General features: G+C 56.7%; 1 pseudogene; it reads right to left on the bottom strand.

The window, feature by feature from the left end:
- The window catches only part of LOC128948101 (Fc receptor-like protein 2), a 77,948-nt pseudogene that overhangs the window by 31,624 nt on the left and 25,083 nt on the right, over positions 1-21,241 (bottom strand).

The following is a 21,241-nucleotide window of genomic DNA, read 5'->3' as shown; positions in this document are numbered from 1 at the left end:
AAAGGCTGAGGGTTCATGACACCCTCAGCAAGGCATCCTCAGCCCCCTCAAGACCCCCCTTTTGGACCCCCTAAACCTCACCAAGGGATCTTCTGCCCCCTTGGTGCCTCCTCAGGACTCCCAGATCTCCTTCAAGGGCCGGGGGTCTCAACCCCTTCTCATGACATCCTCACCAGGGAACCCTCAGCCCCCTCACGACCTCCCAGATTCCTACCAAGGGTTGAGGGCTCCCCCTCCTCCCCAGTCACACCCTCACCAGGAGACCCTCAGAGCTCCCAACACCCCCAAACCTCACCAAAGGGCGCTCAGCCCCCTCAGGATTCCCCCAAACCCCCAGCAAGGGCTGGGGTCCCAGTCCCTCCTCATCACACGATCTTCAACCCCCTCACGACCCCCCAAAACCTCCCAATTGCCGGGGGTCCCAATCCCCCTCATGACCCTCTCACCCAAGGCCCTGCAGAGCCCCTCAGCACCCCAACACCGCACCAAGGGCTCGGTGTCCCCTCAGCCCGGGCCCCTCAGAGCCCCCTCAGGACCCCCAGAGCCCCCTCATGGCCCCAGAGCCCCCCCATGGCCCCCAGAGCCCCCTCATGGCCCCCAGAGCCCCCTCATGGCCCCAGAGCCCCCCCATGGCCCCCAGAGCCCCCTCATGGCCCCCTCAGGACCCCCATTCCCGCTCCCCCGGGATTGCCCCTGTGTGTGGGGCGCGTTCCCGGGCCCGGCTGCCGGGGGCCTGTGGCTGGGCGGTCCCCCCGTACTCACACCTCCAGGATGCCGGGTCCCCCTTGCGCACCCTGGCGCGGTCGTCGGCTCCTCCGCCCAGCACGGCGCTGACGCGCTGCAGCGGCACGTACAGCTCGCCGTTGATGCTGAGCAGCTGCCCGCCTTCGCTCACTTGCCCGCGAACGTTAAAGCCGTAACCTGACTAGGACTTGACAATGCGGACGACGCGGGGCCCGCCCGGGGATCCCTCCCCAGCCCCGTTCCGCGCCTCCGGCAACGCTTAGCCCTCCTCGTCCGCCACCTTGGCGTCCACGCACGGCAAGCGTCACGATACTTCGCCCACGACGGCCACCGTAGGGACCCACCCCTCCCGCTTGCACTGCAGAGTACGATGGGAAATGGAGTCCGCGGAGCTGCCCAGCGCCGTTAGCGTGCCGCGGGCCGCAGAGGATGATGGAAAATGTAGTCAGAGAGACAGAAAGGCGGGGACAGTGCGGCGCATGCGCTGTGGGCTTAGGAACAAGAGGTTGCCATGGGAACAGGGCTGTTGTCATGGGAAGGGGGTGTTGCCATGGAAACCGAGAGGCTGTTACCATGGGGACGGGGAGAGGTGGGCATGGGAATGGGGGCTACAGGTGCCATTGGCCTGGAGGGCTGTTTACGTGGGAATGGGGGGTGTAGGCATGGGAATGGGAGGGGGCTGTTGCCATGGTAATGAGGGGGCTGTGGGTGTGGGAATTGGGAAAGGGCTGTTGCCATGGGAACAGAAGGGTGTTGTTCCCATGGGATTGAGGGGCTTAGGGCGTAGGGAAAGGGGGCTGCTGACATGAGAACGGGGGACGGTTGCCATGGAGATGGGATGCTGTTGCTATGAGAACGGGGTGTGCGTTGCCATGAAAACAGGGGGCGTGCTTTCCCTGGAAACCGGCAGGGGGCGCTGTTTGCGGCGGTGCTGTGGGGTGACTCCCAAGGGACTGAGGGAGCCCCAAAAATCGTGCAAATCCCACAAGGATCTGCTCAAAAACCTGAGCGGGACCCTCCTTGTTCGTTGCCAAGCTGACTAAGCAGAGATGAACAAACAGAAACCCCCCGGTTTCATCAAAAGCTGTGTTTTGGGTCCAATAAGAGGGACAAGGCTCCTGTGCCCCCTGGCACTGGTGGGAGGCGGGGGTAAAGGGGAGTCCCTGGGGGTACAGGGAGCACTGGGAGCACTGGAATGGGGAGCTCTGCGCAGCCCCACATCCGACCCTCCCACTCATTGCCACCACCCCAGTCACAGGAACACAAGATCTGTGGGATGGGGGTGCACACGGGGAGTGCCCTGGGGCAGGGACCCCCAGTGCCCCCAGTGTTACAGCACACTCTCGTAGTCACGGGGGTCCCAATATCCCTTGTCGGGTCCTGACAGCTCCGCGTTGGTCACTTGTGGATCCCGAGGTGGGGCAGGACCGAAGGACACCCGTGGGGGCCGTGAGAGTGACACCAGTTGTGAAGACCTGGGTGGGAGTGATACCCATGGGTGATGTGTCCCTGTCCCCCCCTGTACTCACCCTCTGCCCACTCAGTGCCCACAATATGGGGGTCCAGCACAGCTCCCACCGCCAGGGGGGTCCTGGGGGGATAAGGAGGGGGATCTGGCTGGGTTCTGGGAAGAGGGAAAGGAGAGTCCCAGACAGAGGCCCCCACTCACATGTGCTGGGGCTTCCTGGTGGCTGCAAGGGAAGGGAGAGGGGGTGACAGTGGAGACACCGGGACCCCTGAACCTTCCTGGGACCTCAGCAGCTCCAACCACCCATAGGACCTCCAAATCCCCACAGCAGCCCTGATTCCCAGCGGATTCCTGATCTCTGCCCCCACTCTGGGGGCTTCCCCTCACTCCAGGACCCCCACCCCCCATTGTCACCCACCCCAGCAGTGCCACCAGTGACAGCCCCCGATGACAGCCAGGAGCAGGAGCAGGAACAGGAGAGTCCTGCCGACATTCACAGCCACTGCTGGGGACAGAGGGGACACACTGGGGTTACCCTGAACCCTGGGGGTACTGAGCACCCTGGTGACCCCGTGTGAACCCACCTGTGACCCAGGGTGAGCCAGGTGTCACCTCCAGTGCCAGCTCAGGACTGAGTGCCCGGAACACGCGGTGCCCGTCCTGTCCCAGCTGGTTGGTGGCCAAGCACTGATAGGTGCCCAAATGTCGCACATCGATGTCCCTGAGCTCCAGGACGGGACCCCGGGCCACTTCCTGCCCATTGTGCAGCCAGGTGAATGTGACAGGGGCTGAGCCCACCTGCACCGAGCAGCGCAGTGTCACGGCATCACCTGTGTGCACCGGGTGTGACAGGGGGCCGGGGGTGATGGTGGCATTGGCCACGGGCACTGTGGGGACACAGACAAGGCTGGCACTGGCGAGGTGGGATGGGGGTGCCGTGGGTGGGGTCACCCCCATCCCGAGGGTCCCGCTCACCCAGGACGGTGACATTCAGGGGTCACTCTTGGCCACGCTGTCCCCGTCGCTGACCCGGCACCGGTACTGGCCGCTGTCATTGTCCCCAACGTGGCGCAGCTCAAGGTGGGGGCCGCTGCCCTGCAGTGCCGCTGAGCCCTCCCGGTGCCAGGAGAAGGACAGGGGACCTGTTCCTATGGCCACGGCACAGCTCAGCACTAGGCGGTCCCCGAGTGCCACCTGTCCCCCAGGGGGCTGTGCTGACACAGACACCCCCGAGGGCGGGACCCCTGCAGGAGAGGGAGACACCAGGGGACAGTGAGGGACCAAGAGGATGTCAAGGAGGGGCAGGGGAATTCCAGTGAGGGAGAGGGGGTGCAGAGATTGGGGGAGGGGGACTTAGAAAGGAATCCCGAGAGATGATAAGGGGGTCAGGGAGGGAACACCTGGAGAGGGAGGTGGGAAACACCAGGAAGGGTACGGGGACCATGGGAGGGGATGGTGAGACTTAGGGAATGTGTGGAGACCTCAGAGAGGGGTGAAGGAACCCAGGGAGGGGTACGGGGACACGACGAAGGATGGAGGGAAACACAAGCCAGGAATGGGGGGACCTCTAGGAGCGACCTGGGGCATCGATGGCAGGACACAGAAAACGCACCAGGGAAGGATGGGGGTACCCATGTAGGGGCTGGGGGTCCCGGGGAGAGACCCGAGAAAAAATGGGGAGAGCCAGGAAGGAATCTGGAAAAAGTTGGGTACCCCAGAGCAGGCGTCAGGGAGGTCTGGGGGATGCCAGGCAGTGTGGGGGACCCGAGGCATCTGTGGGGGCTCCCCGTGCCCATCCCTGCACTCACTGCACACAGCTTGTGGCACAGACAGCTTGGGAACAGGGACACCGAGGCCACCCTGGGCTGAGGCAGCACAGGGGGACACTGTGGACATCTGGGCAAGTGGTCACCAAAGACACAGCCCATGCTGGCCCAGGTCACCCCCACCAGCTCATGATCCCATCCCCATGATCCCATCCCCATGGCCACATCCTCACCGTTCTTGTTCCTGCATCCCAGTTTCCTTGTCCCTATCCCCAGAGCTACCCGAGCCCAAAGGTTCCAGTCCCCACATTCCTGTCCCCACATCCCCATCCCCGAATACCTGCCCCCTGTTCCTGTCCCCAAAGCCACCCTACATCTCCAGTCCCACCAAGGTCCACTGTGGGTAACATGGAGTGGCACTGCTGGCATTGGGGACCTCAGGGGACCCAACAGCCCCACTGTGCCCCCTCCCCTCCCAATCCCCGGGGTGTCAGGCCCGTGCCCGGGGCACTCACCCCACAGGAGCAGCACCACCTTCCCGGCCACCCCGGTGTCCCCAGCCATGTGCACTGGCTGTCACTCGCTGCTGTGGCCACTACTCCCCCAGCTAGCGGCTCTTCGGATGAAGGGGAAGGAAGCGAGGTCACATCTTGACCTCATGCGTAGGTGGCCCTTGGTGGGGGCAGGGTGGCCACAGGCAGAGGACACAGGTGGCTGGGACAAAATGGGTCCTTGGGTTCCCAGGACTGGGGGGCTCAGTGGTTTTGGGGCGGCAGGAATGGGGTCACTGGGAAATGGGGTCTTGAGGAAGGGGAATTTTCGGCGATGGGGGAGCCATGGGAATGGGCGTCCCCATAGCTGGTGGGACTCAGGGATGGGAGTCCTAGGGGAATGTGGGCTCCAAGGATTTGAGTTCATTGGATGGGGGAATGGTGGGTCCTAGGAGGATTTCAGGGGATGGAATGAACGGGAAGGTGTTCCCTGTGTCCCCCCCCAGATCCTGTGCTCCCGTGCCCGGGGGGATGGCAGGGAGTGCGGTGGTCCCATGTGGGGCTGCCAAGAGCTCCCCGTTCCTCTGCTCCCAGTTCTCCCAGTGCTCCCAGTACCCCCAGGGGCTCCCACTTCCCTCCCCCTGTTCCAGGGGGCACAGCATCCCATCCCTCTTATTGAGCCCCACATACAGCTTTGTGATTAAACTGAGAGAAATGGATTTTGTTTGTTCAGCTCTGACTGGCCAGCTCGGGATTGAGGAGGTTCCCGGTCAGGTTGTTGAACAGATCCTTGTGGGATTTGCAGGATTTTTGGGGCTCCCTCAGTCCCTTGGGGACAGGAACAAAATGATCAATTGCTGCATTTCCAAACTGGTTTCCTCTCAGCTGCCCCCTAACGGGGAAGGAGTTGCCGCTCCCTGTTTGTTCCCTCTCGGTGACACCGGCCAAGGGCTCGGGCACCTGTGGCGGTGCCGCCCCGTTACCTCGGGCACCGATCCGGCAGCTGCCGAGCCCCTCGGGCCCACCCCAGCTCAGCCCATCCCCGCTCGGTGCCCAAACCCCGCACCAGGCGCTCCGCGAGCGGCGTCTGAGCCGCGGAGATGCTGCGGAGCCCCGGCCGGGGGCACCGGGAGGGCGGAGGCGACCGGGGACCCTGGGGAGGAGCCCCCGGTGCTGCGGGAGCGGAGTCCCGGCCTCGGGTCACTGTCGCCGGTCGCGGCTGCCATCATACTGCGAGAGCCGAGCCTGTCCCGGGCTGCGGGGACCGACGGTGTCGGTGTGTCCCGAGCAGGGATTTTGGGGTCTTACCCCGTCCTTTCCAGGAACCCCCGATCCCCCATCCCCCCGCGGCTCCGGGGCTGTTGGGGACGTTGGGAACAGCGCCGCTCGCGCCGGGGGCCGTTGGGGACATCTCGCGACAGCCGCTGCTGTCGGGTCTGGCGACAATCGCGACATCCATATCGGCCAATGGCGACACGCGACAGCCGCCCCTGCTCGGGATTCGCCTCCCTCCATCCCGGGGGCACTCCGGGGTCTCGGGTCCCCAACCCCAGCGGGTCCCGTGTCCCCCAAAACGCTCCTGGGGACACCTCGGTCCCCCCTGACCCCCTTGGTCCCTCCCGTCCCCCCGGGCTCGGCGGAGGCTCCGCAGGAGCTCCGGGGCTCGGAGCCCGCCCGGGGAGCGCCGGGTGCGGGGTCGGGCACCGAGGGGGCACCGGGAGGGGAACCAAGCAGAGCTGGGGAGGGGGGATCTGGGCACCGGAGGGATTTTGGGAAGATTTGGGGAGATTTTAGGGTGATTTGGGGGATTTGGAGGGCATTTTGAGGTGATTTGGGATTATTTTGGGGGCCATTTGGGAGATTTTTGGAGGGTGGGGAAATTAGGAGGGGTTTTGGGGTCATTTTAAGGGCTTTTGAGGGTGATTCAGAGGTGATTTTAGAGAAGTCTGGTGAGCTTTGGGGTGATTTTGCGCAGATTTTTGAGAGTTTGGGGTGATTTGTGGGATTTAGAGGATATTTGGATATTTTGTGCAGAATCTGGAGGATATTGGGGTGATTTAAAAGATTTTGGAGGCTTTAGGGATGATTTGGGGGAATTTTGGGGCAATTTGGGTTTAAGGATTTTGAGGAGTTTGGGGACATTTGGGGTTGATTTTGGTGGATTTTCTGGGTATTTTTATGGTATTTTGGGGGCCATTTTTATGGGAGTTTTTCGTGAGATTTTGGGAGAATTTGGGGGGGATTTGGGAGCCTCACCCCATCCTTTCCTGCAGCCGGAGGGCTGCTCCAGCCCCATCGTGCTGCTCCATGATGTCACCAATGTCACCGTCACCCCTGGAGCGCTGCCCTTGCTCCGGGACAAACCCCAAAACCATCCAAGTCATCATCAGGGACCTGACCCAGGAGCTCATGTGAGGCTTCCAAAATCCAACATTTTTCCCCCAACATCTGCAATTTTCTCCCCCAAAATCTGCTATTCCCCACCCCCCCCCCCCAAAATCCACGATATTTTGCCCCAAAATTCGTGATTCTTTGACTGAAAATTCAGGATTTTTCCCCCGAAAATTCAGGATTTTTTCATTAAAAAGTCTGGGGTTTTTCCCCAAAATTTAGGATTTAAAAAAAAAAAAAAAAACAAACAGGATTTTTTTGCTCAAAATCTGCTGGGTTTTCCCTCCAAAATCTGGGATATTTTTCCGCTGATCCTGTTCCGTGTGCCCAAGAATTCCCAAGGATTGACCCCCAGCCTTGCTCATCATCGGCACCGAGGAATTCCAGCGGATCCAGGAGGAGTCTCAGCCTCCCCGGCAGCTCACGGATCGGCTGCGGATCCTCAAATCTCACCAGGACGTGGCTTTGTGGGCATCTCCTGATTGCCTGAGCCCCAATTTCCCAAACCCGAATTTCCTGATCCCAAATTTCCTGATCCCAAATTTCCCAATCCCACTTTTCCTGAGCCTGATTTTCCCGATCCCGCTATTCCTGGTCCGAAATTTCCTGAGCCCAATTTTCCCAATCCCAAATTTCCCAATCTTGATCTTCCCAATCCCAAATTTTCTGATCCCGCTTTTCCCAATCCTGCTTTTCCTGACCCTGCATTCCCTTTCCCCACTTTCCCTGATCCCACTTTTCTAATCCTGATTTTCTCGATCCCACTTTTCTTGATCCTGATTTTCTGGATCCTGTTGTTCCTGATCCTGATTTTACTGATCCAGGGAATGCCCCAGGATGTCCCTGGGAATGTCACCAGGAATGGCTCTGGGAATGTCCCGGGGAATGCCTTGGGATGTCCCAGGGATGTGTACAAAATGTCTGCGGGCTGTCCCGAGGATATCCCTGGGAATGACCCCCAGGAAGATGCTGGGAATGCCCTGGGCTGTCCCTCAATGTCCCCAGGCTGTATTAACATTGTTTGTGATTCTCCTTATGTTACAGGAATCATTGAGAGAATTCAGCACTCATTCCTGAAGGAAGGCTCTAACAAAGTTCTTTTTCTGTTATTAATCTCTCTGTACAGCTTTTCACTTCACAGGTCTCAGCAATACAACCTTCTGCACTTTAGATCACACACCCCTCTGCCTGGACCTGCACTGGAAGGTGATGTGAAGGCGGATGCCCTCGCCATGACAGTCACTATACCACTAAAGTCAGGGCAGGCCAAACTTTCTCATGATGTCTACCATCAAAATGCCTGAGCACTGGGAAAACAATTCCATCTGACTTTGCCCCAGGCACGGGATGTAGTGAATCCTTGCTCCCAGTGTCAGCAGACTCTTTCTATGCCACCAATGTTAGGTACAAACTCACAAGGGTTGAAACCTAATGACATCTGGCAAACAGATGTAACACACTTTTCGAGCTTTGGGACTTTTAAATATGTCCATGTTTCTCCTGACACCTTTTCTGGATTCACAGTAGCAACAGTACACTAGGGTGAGAAATCCACGGGAATTTGAGGGGAATTTTGGAGGGGAACTGAAAGATTCTAAATGCCTGGAATGCTTTCATTCCTTGGGAATATTGGAGGGGAACTGCAGGATTCCAAATTCCCAACATCCGGAATGCTAGTATTCCATGGGAGTTCCATGGGGAATTTGGGAAGGGAGCTGAAGCATTCGAAATTCCTGATGCCCAGAATGCAGTTATTCCATAGTTTTGGTGGGAATCTGGGAGGAGAACTGGAGCATTCTAAATTCCCAACACCCAGAATGCTCTTATTCGTTGGGAATTTGGGAGGGGAACTGAAGGATTCCAAATTCCCTATGCCCCAAATGCCATTATTTCATGGGAATTTTGGATGGGGCCTGCAGGATTCAAAATTCCCAATGTCCAGAAGGCAATTATTCCATAGTTTGGGGGGAATATTGGATGGGAACTGGAGGATCTGAAATTTCCAATGCCTGGAATGCAATTATTTCATGGGAATTTGCGAAGGGAACTGAAGGATTGAAACTTCCTGATGCCCAGAATGCCATTTTTCCATGTGAATTTGGGAGGGGAGCTGGAGGATTTGGAATTCCTGGTGCCCAGAATGCAGTCATTCCATTCTCCAGTTTTGGTAGGAATATGACATTGGAGCTGGAGGATTCAAACTTCCTGACGCCCAGAATACTGTTAATCCATGGGAATTTGGGAGGGGAATGGGAGGAGTTGAAATTCCTGACACCCAGAATGCTGTTATTCCATGGGAATTTGGTGGGAATTTGGGAGAGGAGTTGGAGGATTTGAAATTCCCAACAGTTTGAATGCCATTATTCCGTGGGTATTTCGGAGGGGAGCTGGAGCATTCAAAAATTCCAATGCCTGGAATGCCATTGTTCCATAGTTTTGGGGGGAATTTTTGAGGAGAACTGCAGGGTTTGATGCCGGGAAAGCCATTATTCCATGGGAATTGGGGAGAGCAGCTGGAGCATTCAAAATTCCCAATGCCTGGAATGCCGTTATTCCATGAGAATTTGGAAGGTAAATGGCAAGATTGAAAATTCCTGACGTCTGTGCCTCTCATGTGCCTTTGCAGCTGCCAGAAGGTGCAGTTTTGATCTGTGCTGATCATGCTTATGCCAAATATGGGCACCAGTGCTTGTGCATTTTGATGGAAAAAAGCATGACTCAGTTTTGCTTGTTCAAAATGTTTGGCAAAGTGTTTGAAAAAACCATTGTCAGTTTGTCGGCTCTCACATTTCCTTCTGCCATGAATCCTGTTAGCGAGGAATGAGCCCTGATATGAGAGACAAAATATTGGCTAGTTCTCAGTGTCAAAATTGTAGAAAGACATGAAAGCCAACAATATCATTTGTAACATCCTTTAAAACTGATCCTTCTATTCTTTTAACAATACTAGCAACACAAGATAAATCTGTAATTAAATTCAGAAGTTCTGAAAAGAGCTGAAATGCTCTAAACTACTGCAGCCAGTTCAACAATCTGAGGAGAGCCCTCTATTGTTGGAACATCTGACTCCCATGTTTTGGTTGTTTGATTTTGCCATATTATTACTGATTTCTGTGTTTTCCCTGCTCCATCAGTGAGGAGAGTTATAACACTTAAAGGCTCTTCACTAAGCATGGGTTTTTCTCTAAAACTTAATTTAGCTTGTAACAATTTGTGGCCTGGGTAATGAATAGAACAAACACCTGAATAATTTAGCAATGCAATTTGCAAGTCTAAATTTTGCAAAGCCAAATCAACCCTTTTCACAGGTAAATAAATAATTACAAAATCTTGGCCTGACATAGTTAGCAATCTCATTCTGGCTCTATGATTTCAGCTGTCATCTCCATGGTTGTAAAAATTGATTTTTGGAGATCTATAAGGAAGAAAAACCCACTGTGTGATTAACAAAGGATCTTTTTCAGAAGTGTCCTATTTAAAAATGAGACTATAAAGTTGCATTATTTCTCCTAACTGCAAGAAATGCAGAGTCTCTTCTACAAGATTCCTTCACTTTTATTTCTAGCTTTACAAGAGCTAGATGTGGGAGTCAACCCAACTAAGACATAGGGTCAGCTGACTTCACACCAAACAAACCAAGCCTGATCTTCAAGGTCTGGGAACCATTCATCTAAATCAGGGCAAGCCTCAGATCGCCTCCTAAGAGCCTTTGGAGTAGTTATGTTAATTAGCCCAAGTTCCATTCCCCTACTGGTTACATGTATTCCATATATAGTATGGTTTCTAGAATGTTCATCTCCAAGACTATATACTGTTACCTCTTCCTTGTTTCTGGCCCTTGGAGCTTCTCCCTATGTTGTGTTCTGTTCCTGAGCATAGTTCCCATTTTTATTTCCCATTAAAAGTCGTTTCCTTGTTGGACACTCCATGGCTCCCCCTCCTTCTCTCCTATTTCGCACCACGTTCACCCTGAAGTCAGGGGACCCAAAGGTTTGTCACAGCCACCCTCACTGCGACAGCCAGTGCCCAGAGCGCTGGCAGGCAGTGCCGGGATCCCGGCTGTGCTTCTGCTCCCCACAAGTCAGGAGTGGCAGCCCCAGGCTCAGACCCAGGCAGAAAGCCAACCAAGGGAGAGCAGAGGGAGGGCACCCTTCCAGTCTCTCTGGGGCATGGCCGCAAAACAGCCCCTGCTGCTTCTTCCTCCACCTGGGTTTGGGCTGTGCTGGTGGCAGAGCCAGCCAAGTTGTGCTCTGTGTTCCAAAGCCTGTTGGGAGCGGGCATGAAAAGCACTGTGTGCACAGCACAGAGTCCTGGAAGGTGCTGGCAAGAGCGTCCTACAGGAACAGGGCTCTGGTCCCTCGCCAGGAAAAGCCTGGTTTTGGTGCTGTGAGCACAGGCAGGAGCTGAGGCAGGTGAAGAGGCAGCGGGCAGCTTGTGTTTGTAGAGGGCCTGGGGCTGCACGTCTGAACCTGCCCCTGGAAACTCACTTGAGGGAATAGGAGCTAGAGCTGGAGTGCCTGTCCTGAAAGGACCTGAAGTCATTCAGCCTTGCCAGCGTTTCTTAAGGGTGTGTTGGTGTTCCCCAGGAAAGCTGCGCATTTGGGGAAACAACTTTGGAGGAAAGGGGCTTGCTTCTCAAGGAAAGTGCTTCCCACGGAGCTCCCAGTGAGGCAGGTGCAAGTGTCCCCCTTTGGCTCTCTGTGCTCCTTTCAGTCCTTGAGGCCCATTGCACTTGGCAGAGGGGCAGGGAGAAGGCAATGAAGAGCAGGTTTGGCATCTGCCTGGACCTGTGGAAATCAACCCAAGCACCTGCAGCAGGTAGTGTTACCCTCTTTGGACAGAGGTGTGAGCAGGAGCATCTCTGTCCATCCATGAGCCCCAAAGCTCTCTGTGAGAGCTGTGAATTAAAAGGCCTTTACACACACACCTTTCACATCTTTCCTGTCTGCTGTGTTTCAACTCCTGGCAATAAGCATTTGCCTCCTGCTTGGTGGGAGCTGCTGGGGCCCAGGGCCATCACAGAGCTGGGATGTGTGGGATAGGCAGCGTGGAGAGTCTTGGCTGATCTTGGTGTGTCCCTGCCCTCAGAAAAGGCCTCCCAAAATGTCCTGCTCATAGGGTCTCCCTGTGCATCTTGGAGAGAACAAGGCAGGCATTTCTAGATGCTGGGCATCAGCCAGCCTTAAAATGGGGACGTGTGGGGGAGTGAGCCCAGCTGAGACACCCTGAGAGCAGCCCAGTGCTCCTTCCTCCTCTCTGCTGACCCGTGAGCATTTGTCGGCTTTCGGGATGGCCCTGGCTGTGTCAGGGCTGCTCCGTGGACACGAGACAGCCAGTCCTGTCCTGCTGGGTCCCAGCAGTGCCTGGCAGCAGCCCTGCATCCACGTCAGGGTGCTGGCCAAGAGAGGCCCCGGAAGCTGAGGCAGCTGATTTGAAGCTTTTACAGATACACACGGGATGGCCAGCAGTGTTCCCTCAGGATACAGCAGTCCTGAGGGGCATCTCATCAGTCCTGAGCTGCGTGATGCCACCCACTCCTTGTGGCACCAGTTGCTTTCCTGTGGGATGTTCTACCTCCCCCAAGAGTGAAGAGGGAGCTGGAGAAAGAGCTTGCCAGGCTGCTCTGGATCCTTTCCCGGCAGCCCTGGTTGAGTGGAGAAGTCCAAGCTGAGTGCAGATGTGCCAATGGAGCAGCCGTGCACAGGAAGGCTCGCTGGCAAGGATGATCCAGGAACCACAGGCCTGGCAGCCTGGCTTTGCTCCAAGCCAGAGAAGGCCTTGGAGCAGATCCTCCTGAGTGCCATCCCACGGCACGTGCAGGGAACCAGGGGCTCTGCTGGAGGCTGGGAAAGCTCTGCGGAGGGATGGGCACAGCTGGGGCTCCTGGCGGGGTGTTGAGGGCTTCTGTGGGGGTGTTTAGGGGTGGTTGTTGGGGGGCGTGTTGGGGAAGGAGTTGTCTGGAAGGTGAGAGGCCTGGCCTGGAACTTGAGCCAGTTTGAAGGCAGCATCTGTGCTTTAGCACAGCTTTGGTTATGGAGGGCAGAAAGAATATCTGTGACCATTTTTTTTACTGGTGCTGTTTCTCCTGCAGGGAACAAGAAGGGAGAGTTGTACTTTATTGGCCACTTAGATATCTGTACTGGGGGAGGATTAGCTCTTTTGCCATCTACTCTTTTGTTCTGGCCATGATCCCTTATTCTGAGCAACTGTTTGTGGCACTGCTCTTCCATATTGTCATCACTACACAGCAGATGCCACCAGAGGAAGTTGATACCTTCTGGAGAGCATGCCAGGAGGAACACCGCCTTCCCATCAAGCTTAACAGATCCCAGTCCTCCTGTCCTTCCCATTTTGTTCTGGTTACTCTTGTAACACTGAGTGGTCTTTCATTCCTTGACAGCTTTTACTCCTTAAAAGAATTAGATTATAATCCCTTCTTCAAAATCCATTTGCAAATCAAAGAATGGCCCTCTTTTTGGCTCTGTGTAGTGTTATGTTTTGTAAAGTGACTTCCAGTGGATGATGTTAAGGCAAATGAGTTGCTGCTTTGAGATGGGAACAAACTTCCAAACCATTCCCATTCTCTGGCCATGGCTATTAATTGGAGAAGTTTGCAAATTTTGGAACTACTTGAGTTGAGCAATGGGAAGTAAAGCTTTCCTGAAGTGAGGATTCTTAAATGCCCTGAGCCCACAGAGCAGGGCAGCATTTGCTGATGTTTCGAGCAGTTCCAAGAGATCCTGTGGGGCTGCCTTAGACACCTGGGCCCAGGGATTCCTTCCAGCCTGGGCCACTTTGGCTGGGCTGGGGGCGGCCCCAGGGCAGGTGGCAGTTGTGCAACGGCCCTGGGTGGCAAGCTGCAGCACAGTCACCGTTGCATGGAATGGAACCCGGTGTCCAAGGGACCTTTGTGACACGTGGGAAATAGAAGCTTGCCCAGGTGCTCAGAACAGGCAACGGGACAGAACAGGACAGAGCAGTGCTGTGAGGAGCCCCCACACAGCACACTCGTTTCGGTCTCTCCCGGTGCTTTTCCGCAGCGTTATTCCTGCAGCTGAGCTCGAGGCCAGACTGCGGAACTCTGTGACTCGGAGCTTTTCCGAGGCATCTGCCATTCCTGCGGCCAGTGCCATCGACCGTGGGATTTGGTCACCTGAATCACTTAGGAGGAGCCTCCTGACGTTGTGGCAGGTGCCCTCAAGACCAGAGTGCAGGGCTTCCTGTCCTGCAGCCTTCCTGAGGCTTCCCTGTTGCAGGTGCCTTGAGGGCACAACTGCAATTGTTCACTTGACGATATCCTGAGGCATCTCTTTTTAAGACACCCTCAAGAACAGACTCTGGCATGGCAGCCAGATTCCCCGGCATGTTGAAAGTGTTTAGGGGGAAAAAAAGGACAAGCCCTGGAGCTGCCCCAGCACAACAGCCTGAAGATCCAGAGCAGATCCAGACACTGCAGGATGGTGAGTAGCAGAGCTGGGCCACAGGGCTGATGGGTACAGCCAGCTTGGCCCCATCCCATCCCAACCAATCCCATCCCCTGGGGAAATGCCCATGGACAGGATGAAACAGGGGCAGGACAGACACCCCACAATGGCCATGCTCTATCCCCTGGGTCATGCTGGGGCTCTCCCTGCCTGGGAGCGCAGAGCTGGGCTGCCTTCTCCAGGCTCTCCCGCAGCCCCTCAGCTCTGGCTGCGCTCACTCTTTGCCAGATGCAGCCCTGGACATGACACAAGAGCAGAAGTCCAGCCGTGGCTGCTTGCGCCAAACCCTGAAGGTACCTGCAGCCACCCCCATCTGGGCTGGGCCTGCTGTCCCTGCTCAGCCCAGCACCACGCTTGGAGCATGCCACGGAGCATCCCTGGCTTCCCTGCCCTTTATTCTCCTGCAGGTGTTCCAGAAATTCCTGCGCATCCGACGACGTAGAAAGAGTGGCACCACAGCAGCTGAGGGCACAGCCCAGCCTGACTCGGGGCTGACTGAGCTCCAGGCAGAGCCTGATGTCAGCCCAGATTCGGCTGACCGCTCACAAAACTCTGTGGCTACAATGAATGAGGACAGGGCAAAGGCAGACAAGGCAGTGACTGAGGATGTGGCTGTCATAAACACCAACACTGCAGAGACTGAGGACATCTCAAATACTGGCACCAGGCCCACTCTCACTGGGATTCATGCTCCCACTAAGGATTTTTTCGAGGAGAGTGCTGTTCCTTCTCAGCAGCAGGTAAGCAGCCTGGGGCCAGGCCTGGAGGATTGCCAGGATTGTGTGTCCCCTCAAGGCATGGTCACTGGGCCCCCTCAGCCTATGAAGCCAGCACAGTGTGGCCGGAAGGGAAGCACTTCTTGGGGGAAGCTGGGGAAGTTGCTCCCAAGGACAGCACTCAAAATCTACCCCATGCCTCCTCCAGGTGCCAGCCATCGTAAGAAACATCCACCAGACTCTACTGTCCCAGGGCACTGTGGATGCCAGGCTGCAAAGGGACATTGTGAGGCTGGCTGAAGAACAGCCTGCTGACGTGGTGCTGACCCTCCTGCGCTGTGCCCCAACATGTGACAGGTACTGGGCCCACGTGCCTGGAGAGCTCAGGGCTCACCAGCCTTTAGGGCCCATGGCCCTGCACAGCCTGTGCTATGGGCTCTGCCAGACAGGCACAGAGGTCCAGGACCCTCGGGCCCTTCTGTTTCCCAAGCCTGCTGCCAATGCTCCCCCCTTCCCCCTCAGGGCACTGGGGCTCTTTCATCTGCACTCCCACAGCTGCACAGGGCAAGGTACTGTGACTGAGATGCCCCTGACACAGATATCTGATCCCACAGAGCTGCTGCAATCATATGGAGAACCATTGGCTCGTCACAAGTAACAATGGAGAGAGTGCTGCCAACACTGGTCCGTGTAATGGAGGATTGGCCACTGCACAGCGCATGCACCTCTGATGGGGACAACAGCAACGTTTTTGCCCTGGCTGTGAGTTTCTGGGCCCATGCTCACCCCCAGGTCGCCTCTCCAGTAGCTCTCAGTCCTTTTGGTGCCAGAGTCACTGGGCTGAAACCTGGTCTAGGGGCACGCTCAGGGGGCACCAAGCCTGCTGCTCCTCCTGCATCTGCCCTTGGGCCCTGCCCCATGGACGCCTTGGCACTGAGCGCTGTCTTGGGCTGCTTCTTTTGCAGGCAGCTCTGGTGCTCTGGGTGACTGTCCAGGTGCCTGAGTGCAAAAAGGCCATGATCCCTTATTCTGAGCAACTGTTTGTGGCACTGCTCTTCCATATTGTCATCACTACACAGCAGATGCCACCAGAGGAAGTTGATACCTTCTGGAGAGCATGCCAGGAGGAACACCGCCTTCCCATCAAGCTTAACAGGTCCCAGTCCTCCTGTCCTTCCCATGCCCTTGTGGCCAGTGCCAGCGCTCCCAGTGTGACCTGGCCTTTGCTCTGCACACAGGTTTGCAGTGCAGGCCATGAAGGTTCTGCTCTACATGCTGCAGTGTGACCACGTGGTGATGTCTATGGAGCGCAAGTGTGGCTGGGACACGCTGCTGTGTGCGGACACCCAGCACTATGCCATGGGTCTGCTGGCCAGGTGAGACCCCCTTCTCCCCACTGCCCCCGGCATTTGTGCCCTGTGCTCCACACAGTCCCTGTGGTCATGGGCCACGGAGCCTCGTCACTGAGGGACGGCCAAGGAGCCTGAAAAAGGCTGGGAGAGGAGAGTGCCCAGAAGGGGCCACTTCCCAGAGCACCCACATCCCCTCCAGGGATGCTGGGGAAAGACCAGACCTCTCTGAGTCAGTCCTGGGAGAGGTTTGCCCCCCACCTCAGGGTCTCCTTTTTTCCCCCTGCCAGGGAGATGCGTTATGACTTGACCCCCCTGTGTTCCCATGTCGCATATTGCCTTCTCCTGCTGCTCAGCAGTGAAAAGCCAAGATGGGATCTGCCCTTGCTGGCATTCCTTGTGGAGGTGAGCCTGGTGGCCAGCGCTGCCTTGCTGAGCTGCCTCCCAGCTCTGTGCCCTCCCACAGCCCCAGCTGCCTGGGATGGTGCCCACGCCCTGTGCTGCTGCCTGGGCCCGGCCCTGTGCGCTTCTGGGCTCCTGCTGGATGGCTCCCCTGTCACTGCCCTGTGCCTTTCAGGTCCTCGAGTGCCTGGACTTGAGGAAATGTGCTCGCACTCTTGTGAAGATCACGTCAAGTTGCCTGCAGATGGAGTGCAGGGAGCAGCGTCGCCTGGCGCTCAGAGGCCTCGTGGTGCTCAGCAAGGATCCCTCGATGGTGAGAACGGGGCTGTGGCTGAAGTTGCGCTGAGGAAAGCAGCCCCTTTGGCGTGCAGGGCTTCAGGAGCTGAGGCAGCTGCTCCCAGCTCTCCTGCCTCACCTGCCCCAGTGCTTTGCATCAGGCCTTTGGCCTGTGGGCCCTGCAGCAGCAGGGTGGGCTTGCAGTGCCAGGGCAGTGTTGTGGTGCAGCTGTCCATGGCTTTGCAGCACAGTCTTGTGTTCCACACAGGCCAGCAGACTGTGCAGTCTGTCTCCAAGCCTTCTGGAGCTGCTGGGTGATGCCGATGGAGAGGTGGTCAGCATGTCCATCCATGTGTTCACAAATGTGCTCCAGGCAGACATCCTGGTATCCAGCACCACTGCCCCAAAACTGGCTGAGGCACTGCTGCTGCTCTTTGACCATGTAAGGCTCTGTGTCCCCAGTTGCAGGCACTGGCTGCTGCCCAGAAACTTTGCCTAGGTGAGCCTGGAGTAATTGGTCTAAAGGCCTCATCCTCTTCCATTCCTCCAGGACAACAGCTATGTGCAAGTGCTCTCCCTTCAGCTCTTCTTCAGGGTGATGGACTTGGTAGTGGATGAGGGAAAAAAGCCCCTTGCAAAGATTCTAAGCCAAAGCCTCCTTCCACTCTTCTTCCACTGCCATGATGAGAACCACTGTGTGGCAAAGGTGAGGTTTTGTGTGATGCTGGTGGATCTCGGGGAGGGGGCTCGGCTGCCTCCTGCCCTGGCACCTCATTCACTCCAGCCTCCTGCAGGCCTTGGCACAGGGATGTGGGTCTTGTGCCTTGGCCTGTGGGACCATCTCTGAGTCTCTGCTGCCCTCCAGGCCTCTTGGGAAACGCTGCTTCGTGTGGCAAGGTTCCTGAAGAGGAGGAAGCTCAAGCAGCTGGTGAAGAAGGGGCAGCTGTCAGAGTTCACCGAGGTCCTGGTAAGGAGGGCCTGGAAGCCGCAGGCTCAGCCTGGAGAAGGTCCCTGAGGGCAGTGCTCAGTGTGCGGGGCTGGCAGTTGTGCCCGCTGCTGCACCCAGAGGCCGCGCGGCCTCTTCTCCAGGCGCCCGTGGGCCCGAGTCGGGTGCCCACGGAGCCCCGGCCCGGCGGGTCTGCGGGGCGGCACCGCGGCTCCCCGGGCAGCAGCCGGCCTGCTGCCCCCTCCCATCGGGAGCCCTTGGCCAGCGGCTGCTGGCCGCGCCTCAGGGCTGTGCGGGCAGGCGAGGCCGGCGATGGGCGCAGGCAGCGCCCGGCCCAGGAGCTGAGCCCGCGCCAACCCTTCCCTCCTGCCGCTCTCTCCAGCTGGCAGAGGACAGGAGCCGAGCGGCCGAGCACCTGCGCCGGGCGCTGCGCTTCCTGGATAGCCCACAGGAGCCGCTGCGAGCGGCGGCCGTCAGGATCATCGGTGAGTCGCGAGCCCGGCCTCCCTCCCCGGCCCGCCGCAGCTCGGCCCGGGCCCCGCCTGCTGCCCCGGCAGCGCCAGCCGGGCCTGGCGCCGTGGAGCCCCGCCTGGCCTGGGCGCTGCTGCCGCCCTCTGGCAGCCGTACCCTGGGGCGGCAGCGAGCGGCGAGGGCCCGGGCTAAGCTCTGCCTGGCCAGCAGCCGGTGTGGCCACAGCGCCGGCAGCGCCGCTGGCAGGGAGCTGTGCCGCTGGGACCGTGACAGGCTCTGTGTTCACAGGCATGGCCGGGATGGTCAGGATGAGCTGGAAGGAAGAGCTCCAGCTCCTCAATGAGGGTGAGTGCGGGCAGCGGGCTGACAGCGGGGGCTGGCGGGGGCAGCTGCAAGTCCTGCCCTGGCTGCGACAGGCTTCTTTCCCTGTGTGGACAAGCACAGAGAGATCTCAGGGACAGGACCTGTGCGGGGGACATTTGTGGCCAGCACCTTCTGGCTGATTCCATTGTCTCCTGCTGCCTCCTGTCCATGACAAGAGGTGGGGGGTATGGCCCTGGCAGGAAGGCCTCCTTGGCTACATGCAGATCCAGGCTCTGACTGTGCCTCTGCTCATCTCTCTTCCAGCCCTTCAAGGCCTGAGAAGGGATGACAGCCCTTCCCAAATGAACATAGTCGTTCAGCAGAGAATCATTGAGAGATCTGCAGAACTACGTATATCTGGTGGCTCAGAAGAACCATTGCTCCTAAAAGTCCTAAAAACACCATGGAAGAGGAGATCACCTTGAGAGGCCAGAAGAGACAGAAGAGACCAGCTGGAGCTTCAGGCACAGCTGATGATTGGCACAGCTGAGCCTATGGGAAGCTCCAATAGCTCCTGCCTTCTCCCTGCCTGTTGACAACTCTGTGCCTCCCCCCAGCCCTCAGACCCTGCCCGTCCCCTTTCTTCCCTCCCCACTCCTCCCTTTGCTTCGCCTTCCATTAATAAACAGTTTGGCTTCTTCACTTTGCCTGCATCCCTGTGGAGCTGAAGCACCTCCGGGGCCCTGGGATACACTGGCCCCTGCTGCCATTCTCTCCCACAGACCCAGAGGAATGAGGGCAGGTCAGGCTGGAAAGGTCCCTGTGCTGAAGGTGCAGCTCCACAGCACTGTGCAGTTCCACAATCTTGTTGAGCACACTAAAGGCCAGCAGAGGGACAAGGAGCCTGTGTGTCAGGACCAAAGTCATGTCTAAGGCCCTGCCATATTTGGTCCACTGTTGTCCACGTCAACAAGATCATGAAGAGCAGACAATGAAGGAAACTTTGTGGTTTAACTGGTGGGAAGTTCAATGTAACTGGAAAAACTCCACTCCAAAAGAGGAGATGTCAGGCCTGGTTATGGGCTGGAGGGATGAAAAGGACAAAATGCCCATCCTTTTGATGGAGAGGATGCCCTGAATGAGGGTGGCCAGCCTGCTCCGCCCACTGGAGCACCATGCTGAGATACCCTGAGAGCAGCTCAGTGCTCCTTGCTCCTCTCTGCTGACCCATGAGCGTTTGTCTGCTTTCAGGATGGCCCTGGCTGTGTCAGGGCTGCTCCGTGGACACGAGACAGCTGGTCCTGACCCACTGGGTCCCAGAAGTGCCTGGCAGCAGCCCTGCATCCACGTCAGGGTGCTGGCCAAGAGAGGCCCCGGAAGCTGAGGCAGTGGATTTGAAGCTTTTGCAGATACACACAGGCGATGGCCAGCAGTGTTCCCTCAGGATACAGCAGTCCTGAGGGGTCTCCCTAATTCAAAGAAATCAGCAGACAAATGCATTGCCTTGTAAAAGCCCTTTTATTGAGCTAGCAGGAGGGCAGGGGGTCTGCACTCCACTAAAATGCTTCTCTGCCACGTGCAAATTTCAGTAGGTTGATGTAGGAATTCTCAACAATATAACCCATCTTTTCTCTTCTGAGGTGATTTTAATGGGCAGCAGGTTAGAAACACATTCTGTCAGATTCCTGTACTTGAATCCAGGTCCAGGTGTCCAGGTGCTGGTCAGGAGCAGTCTCCATGCCCTAGAGGAGTCAGTAGTCAGTGTCCAATGACAGGCAAGGACATTGTGCCCTTGGTGCAACAGCAGGATAGGGGAGAACATCTTTGGCAGAAATATGAAGAAAAGTTTCAATAAAATATCCACAAGAATGCAGAAGTAGGTGTACTTGGCTGATAAGTAACTAACCAATAGTGAGCTCGCCTTTGCAATATGTATGAGCGTCATTAACACCAACATAAAGATGTGTACCTATCAATAAAGTTTGAGATTTGCTGATCACTCATATTGCGTGCTGCATTTCTCCCACTGATCCCAACAACATGGTTACCCCAACGACGTGATATCGGTAATGGCGACCACGGGGGATCATGAAGGAGTTCGGGTCCTGTCGCAGCAAGGATGGTGAAAAAGCACCGCTGAAAACAGGGGAGGTGCCGCTCCCCGGGTGACTTCAAAGGAAAGCCCGGCCGATACGTGCTGCCTCGACCTTGTGGGGCTGCAACAGCACTGATGTTTAAAATGGAAAGGCAAGCAGCATATGATTTATTTACTTGCTTTTTAAAAAAGCGACAGGTTAAAGGCATAGATTTGCAGAAAGAGCTTCATGGGTTATTAGCTTACGGGTATGCACAGGGATTTTTTCAAAATCCTCATACAGTCCATAAATTAAGTGAGTGGCGAAATTTTGGAGATAAGCTGTGGGAGGCGGTTTTA

The sequence above is a fragment of the Melozone crissalis genome, unplaced genomic scaffold, assembly GCF_028551555.1.
Source record: "Melozone crissalis strain CALT ecotype California unplaced genomic scaffold, PUWL_Pcris_2 ptg000114l_1, whole genome shotgun sequence".
Classification (NCBI taxonomy): Eukaryota; Metazoa; Chordata; class Aves; order Passeriformes; family Passerellidae; genus Melozone; species Melozone crissalis.
Note: the sequence above shows the minus strand (reverse complement) of the source record. Positions and strands in the feature narration are given on the sequence as shown.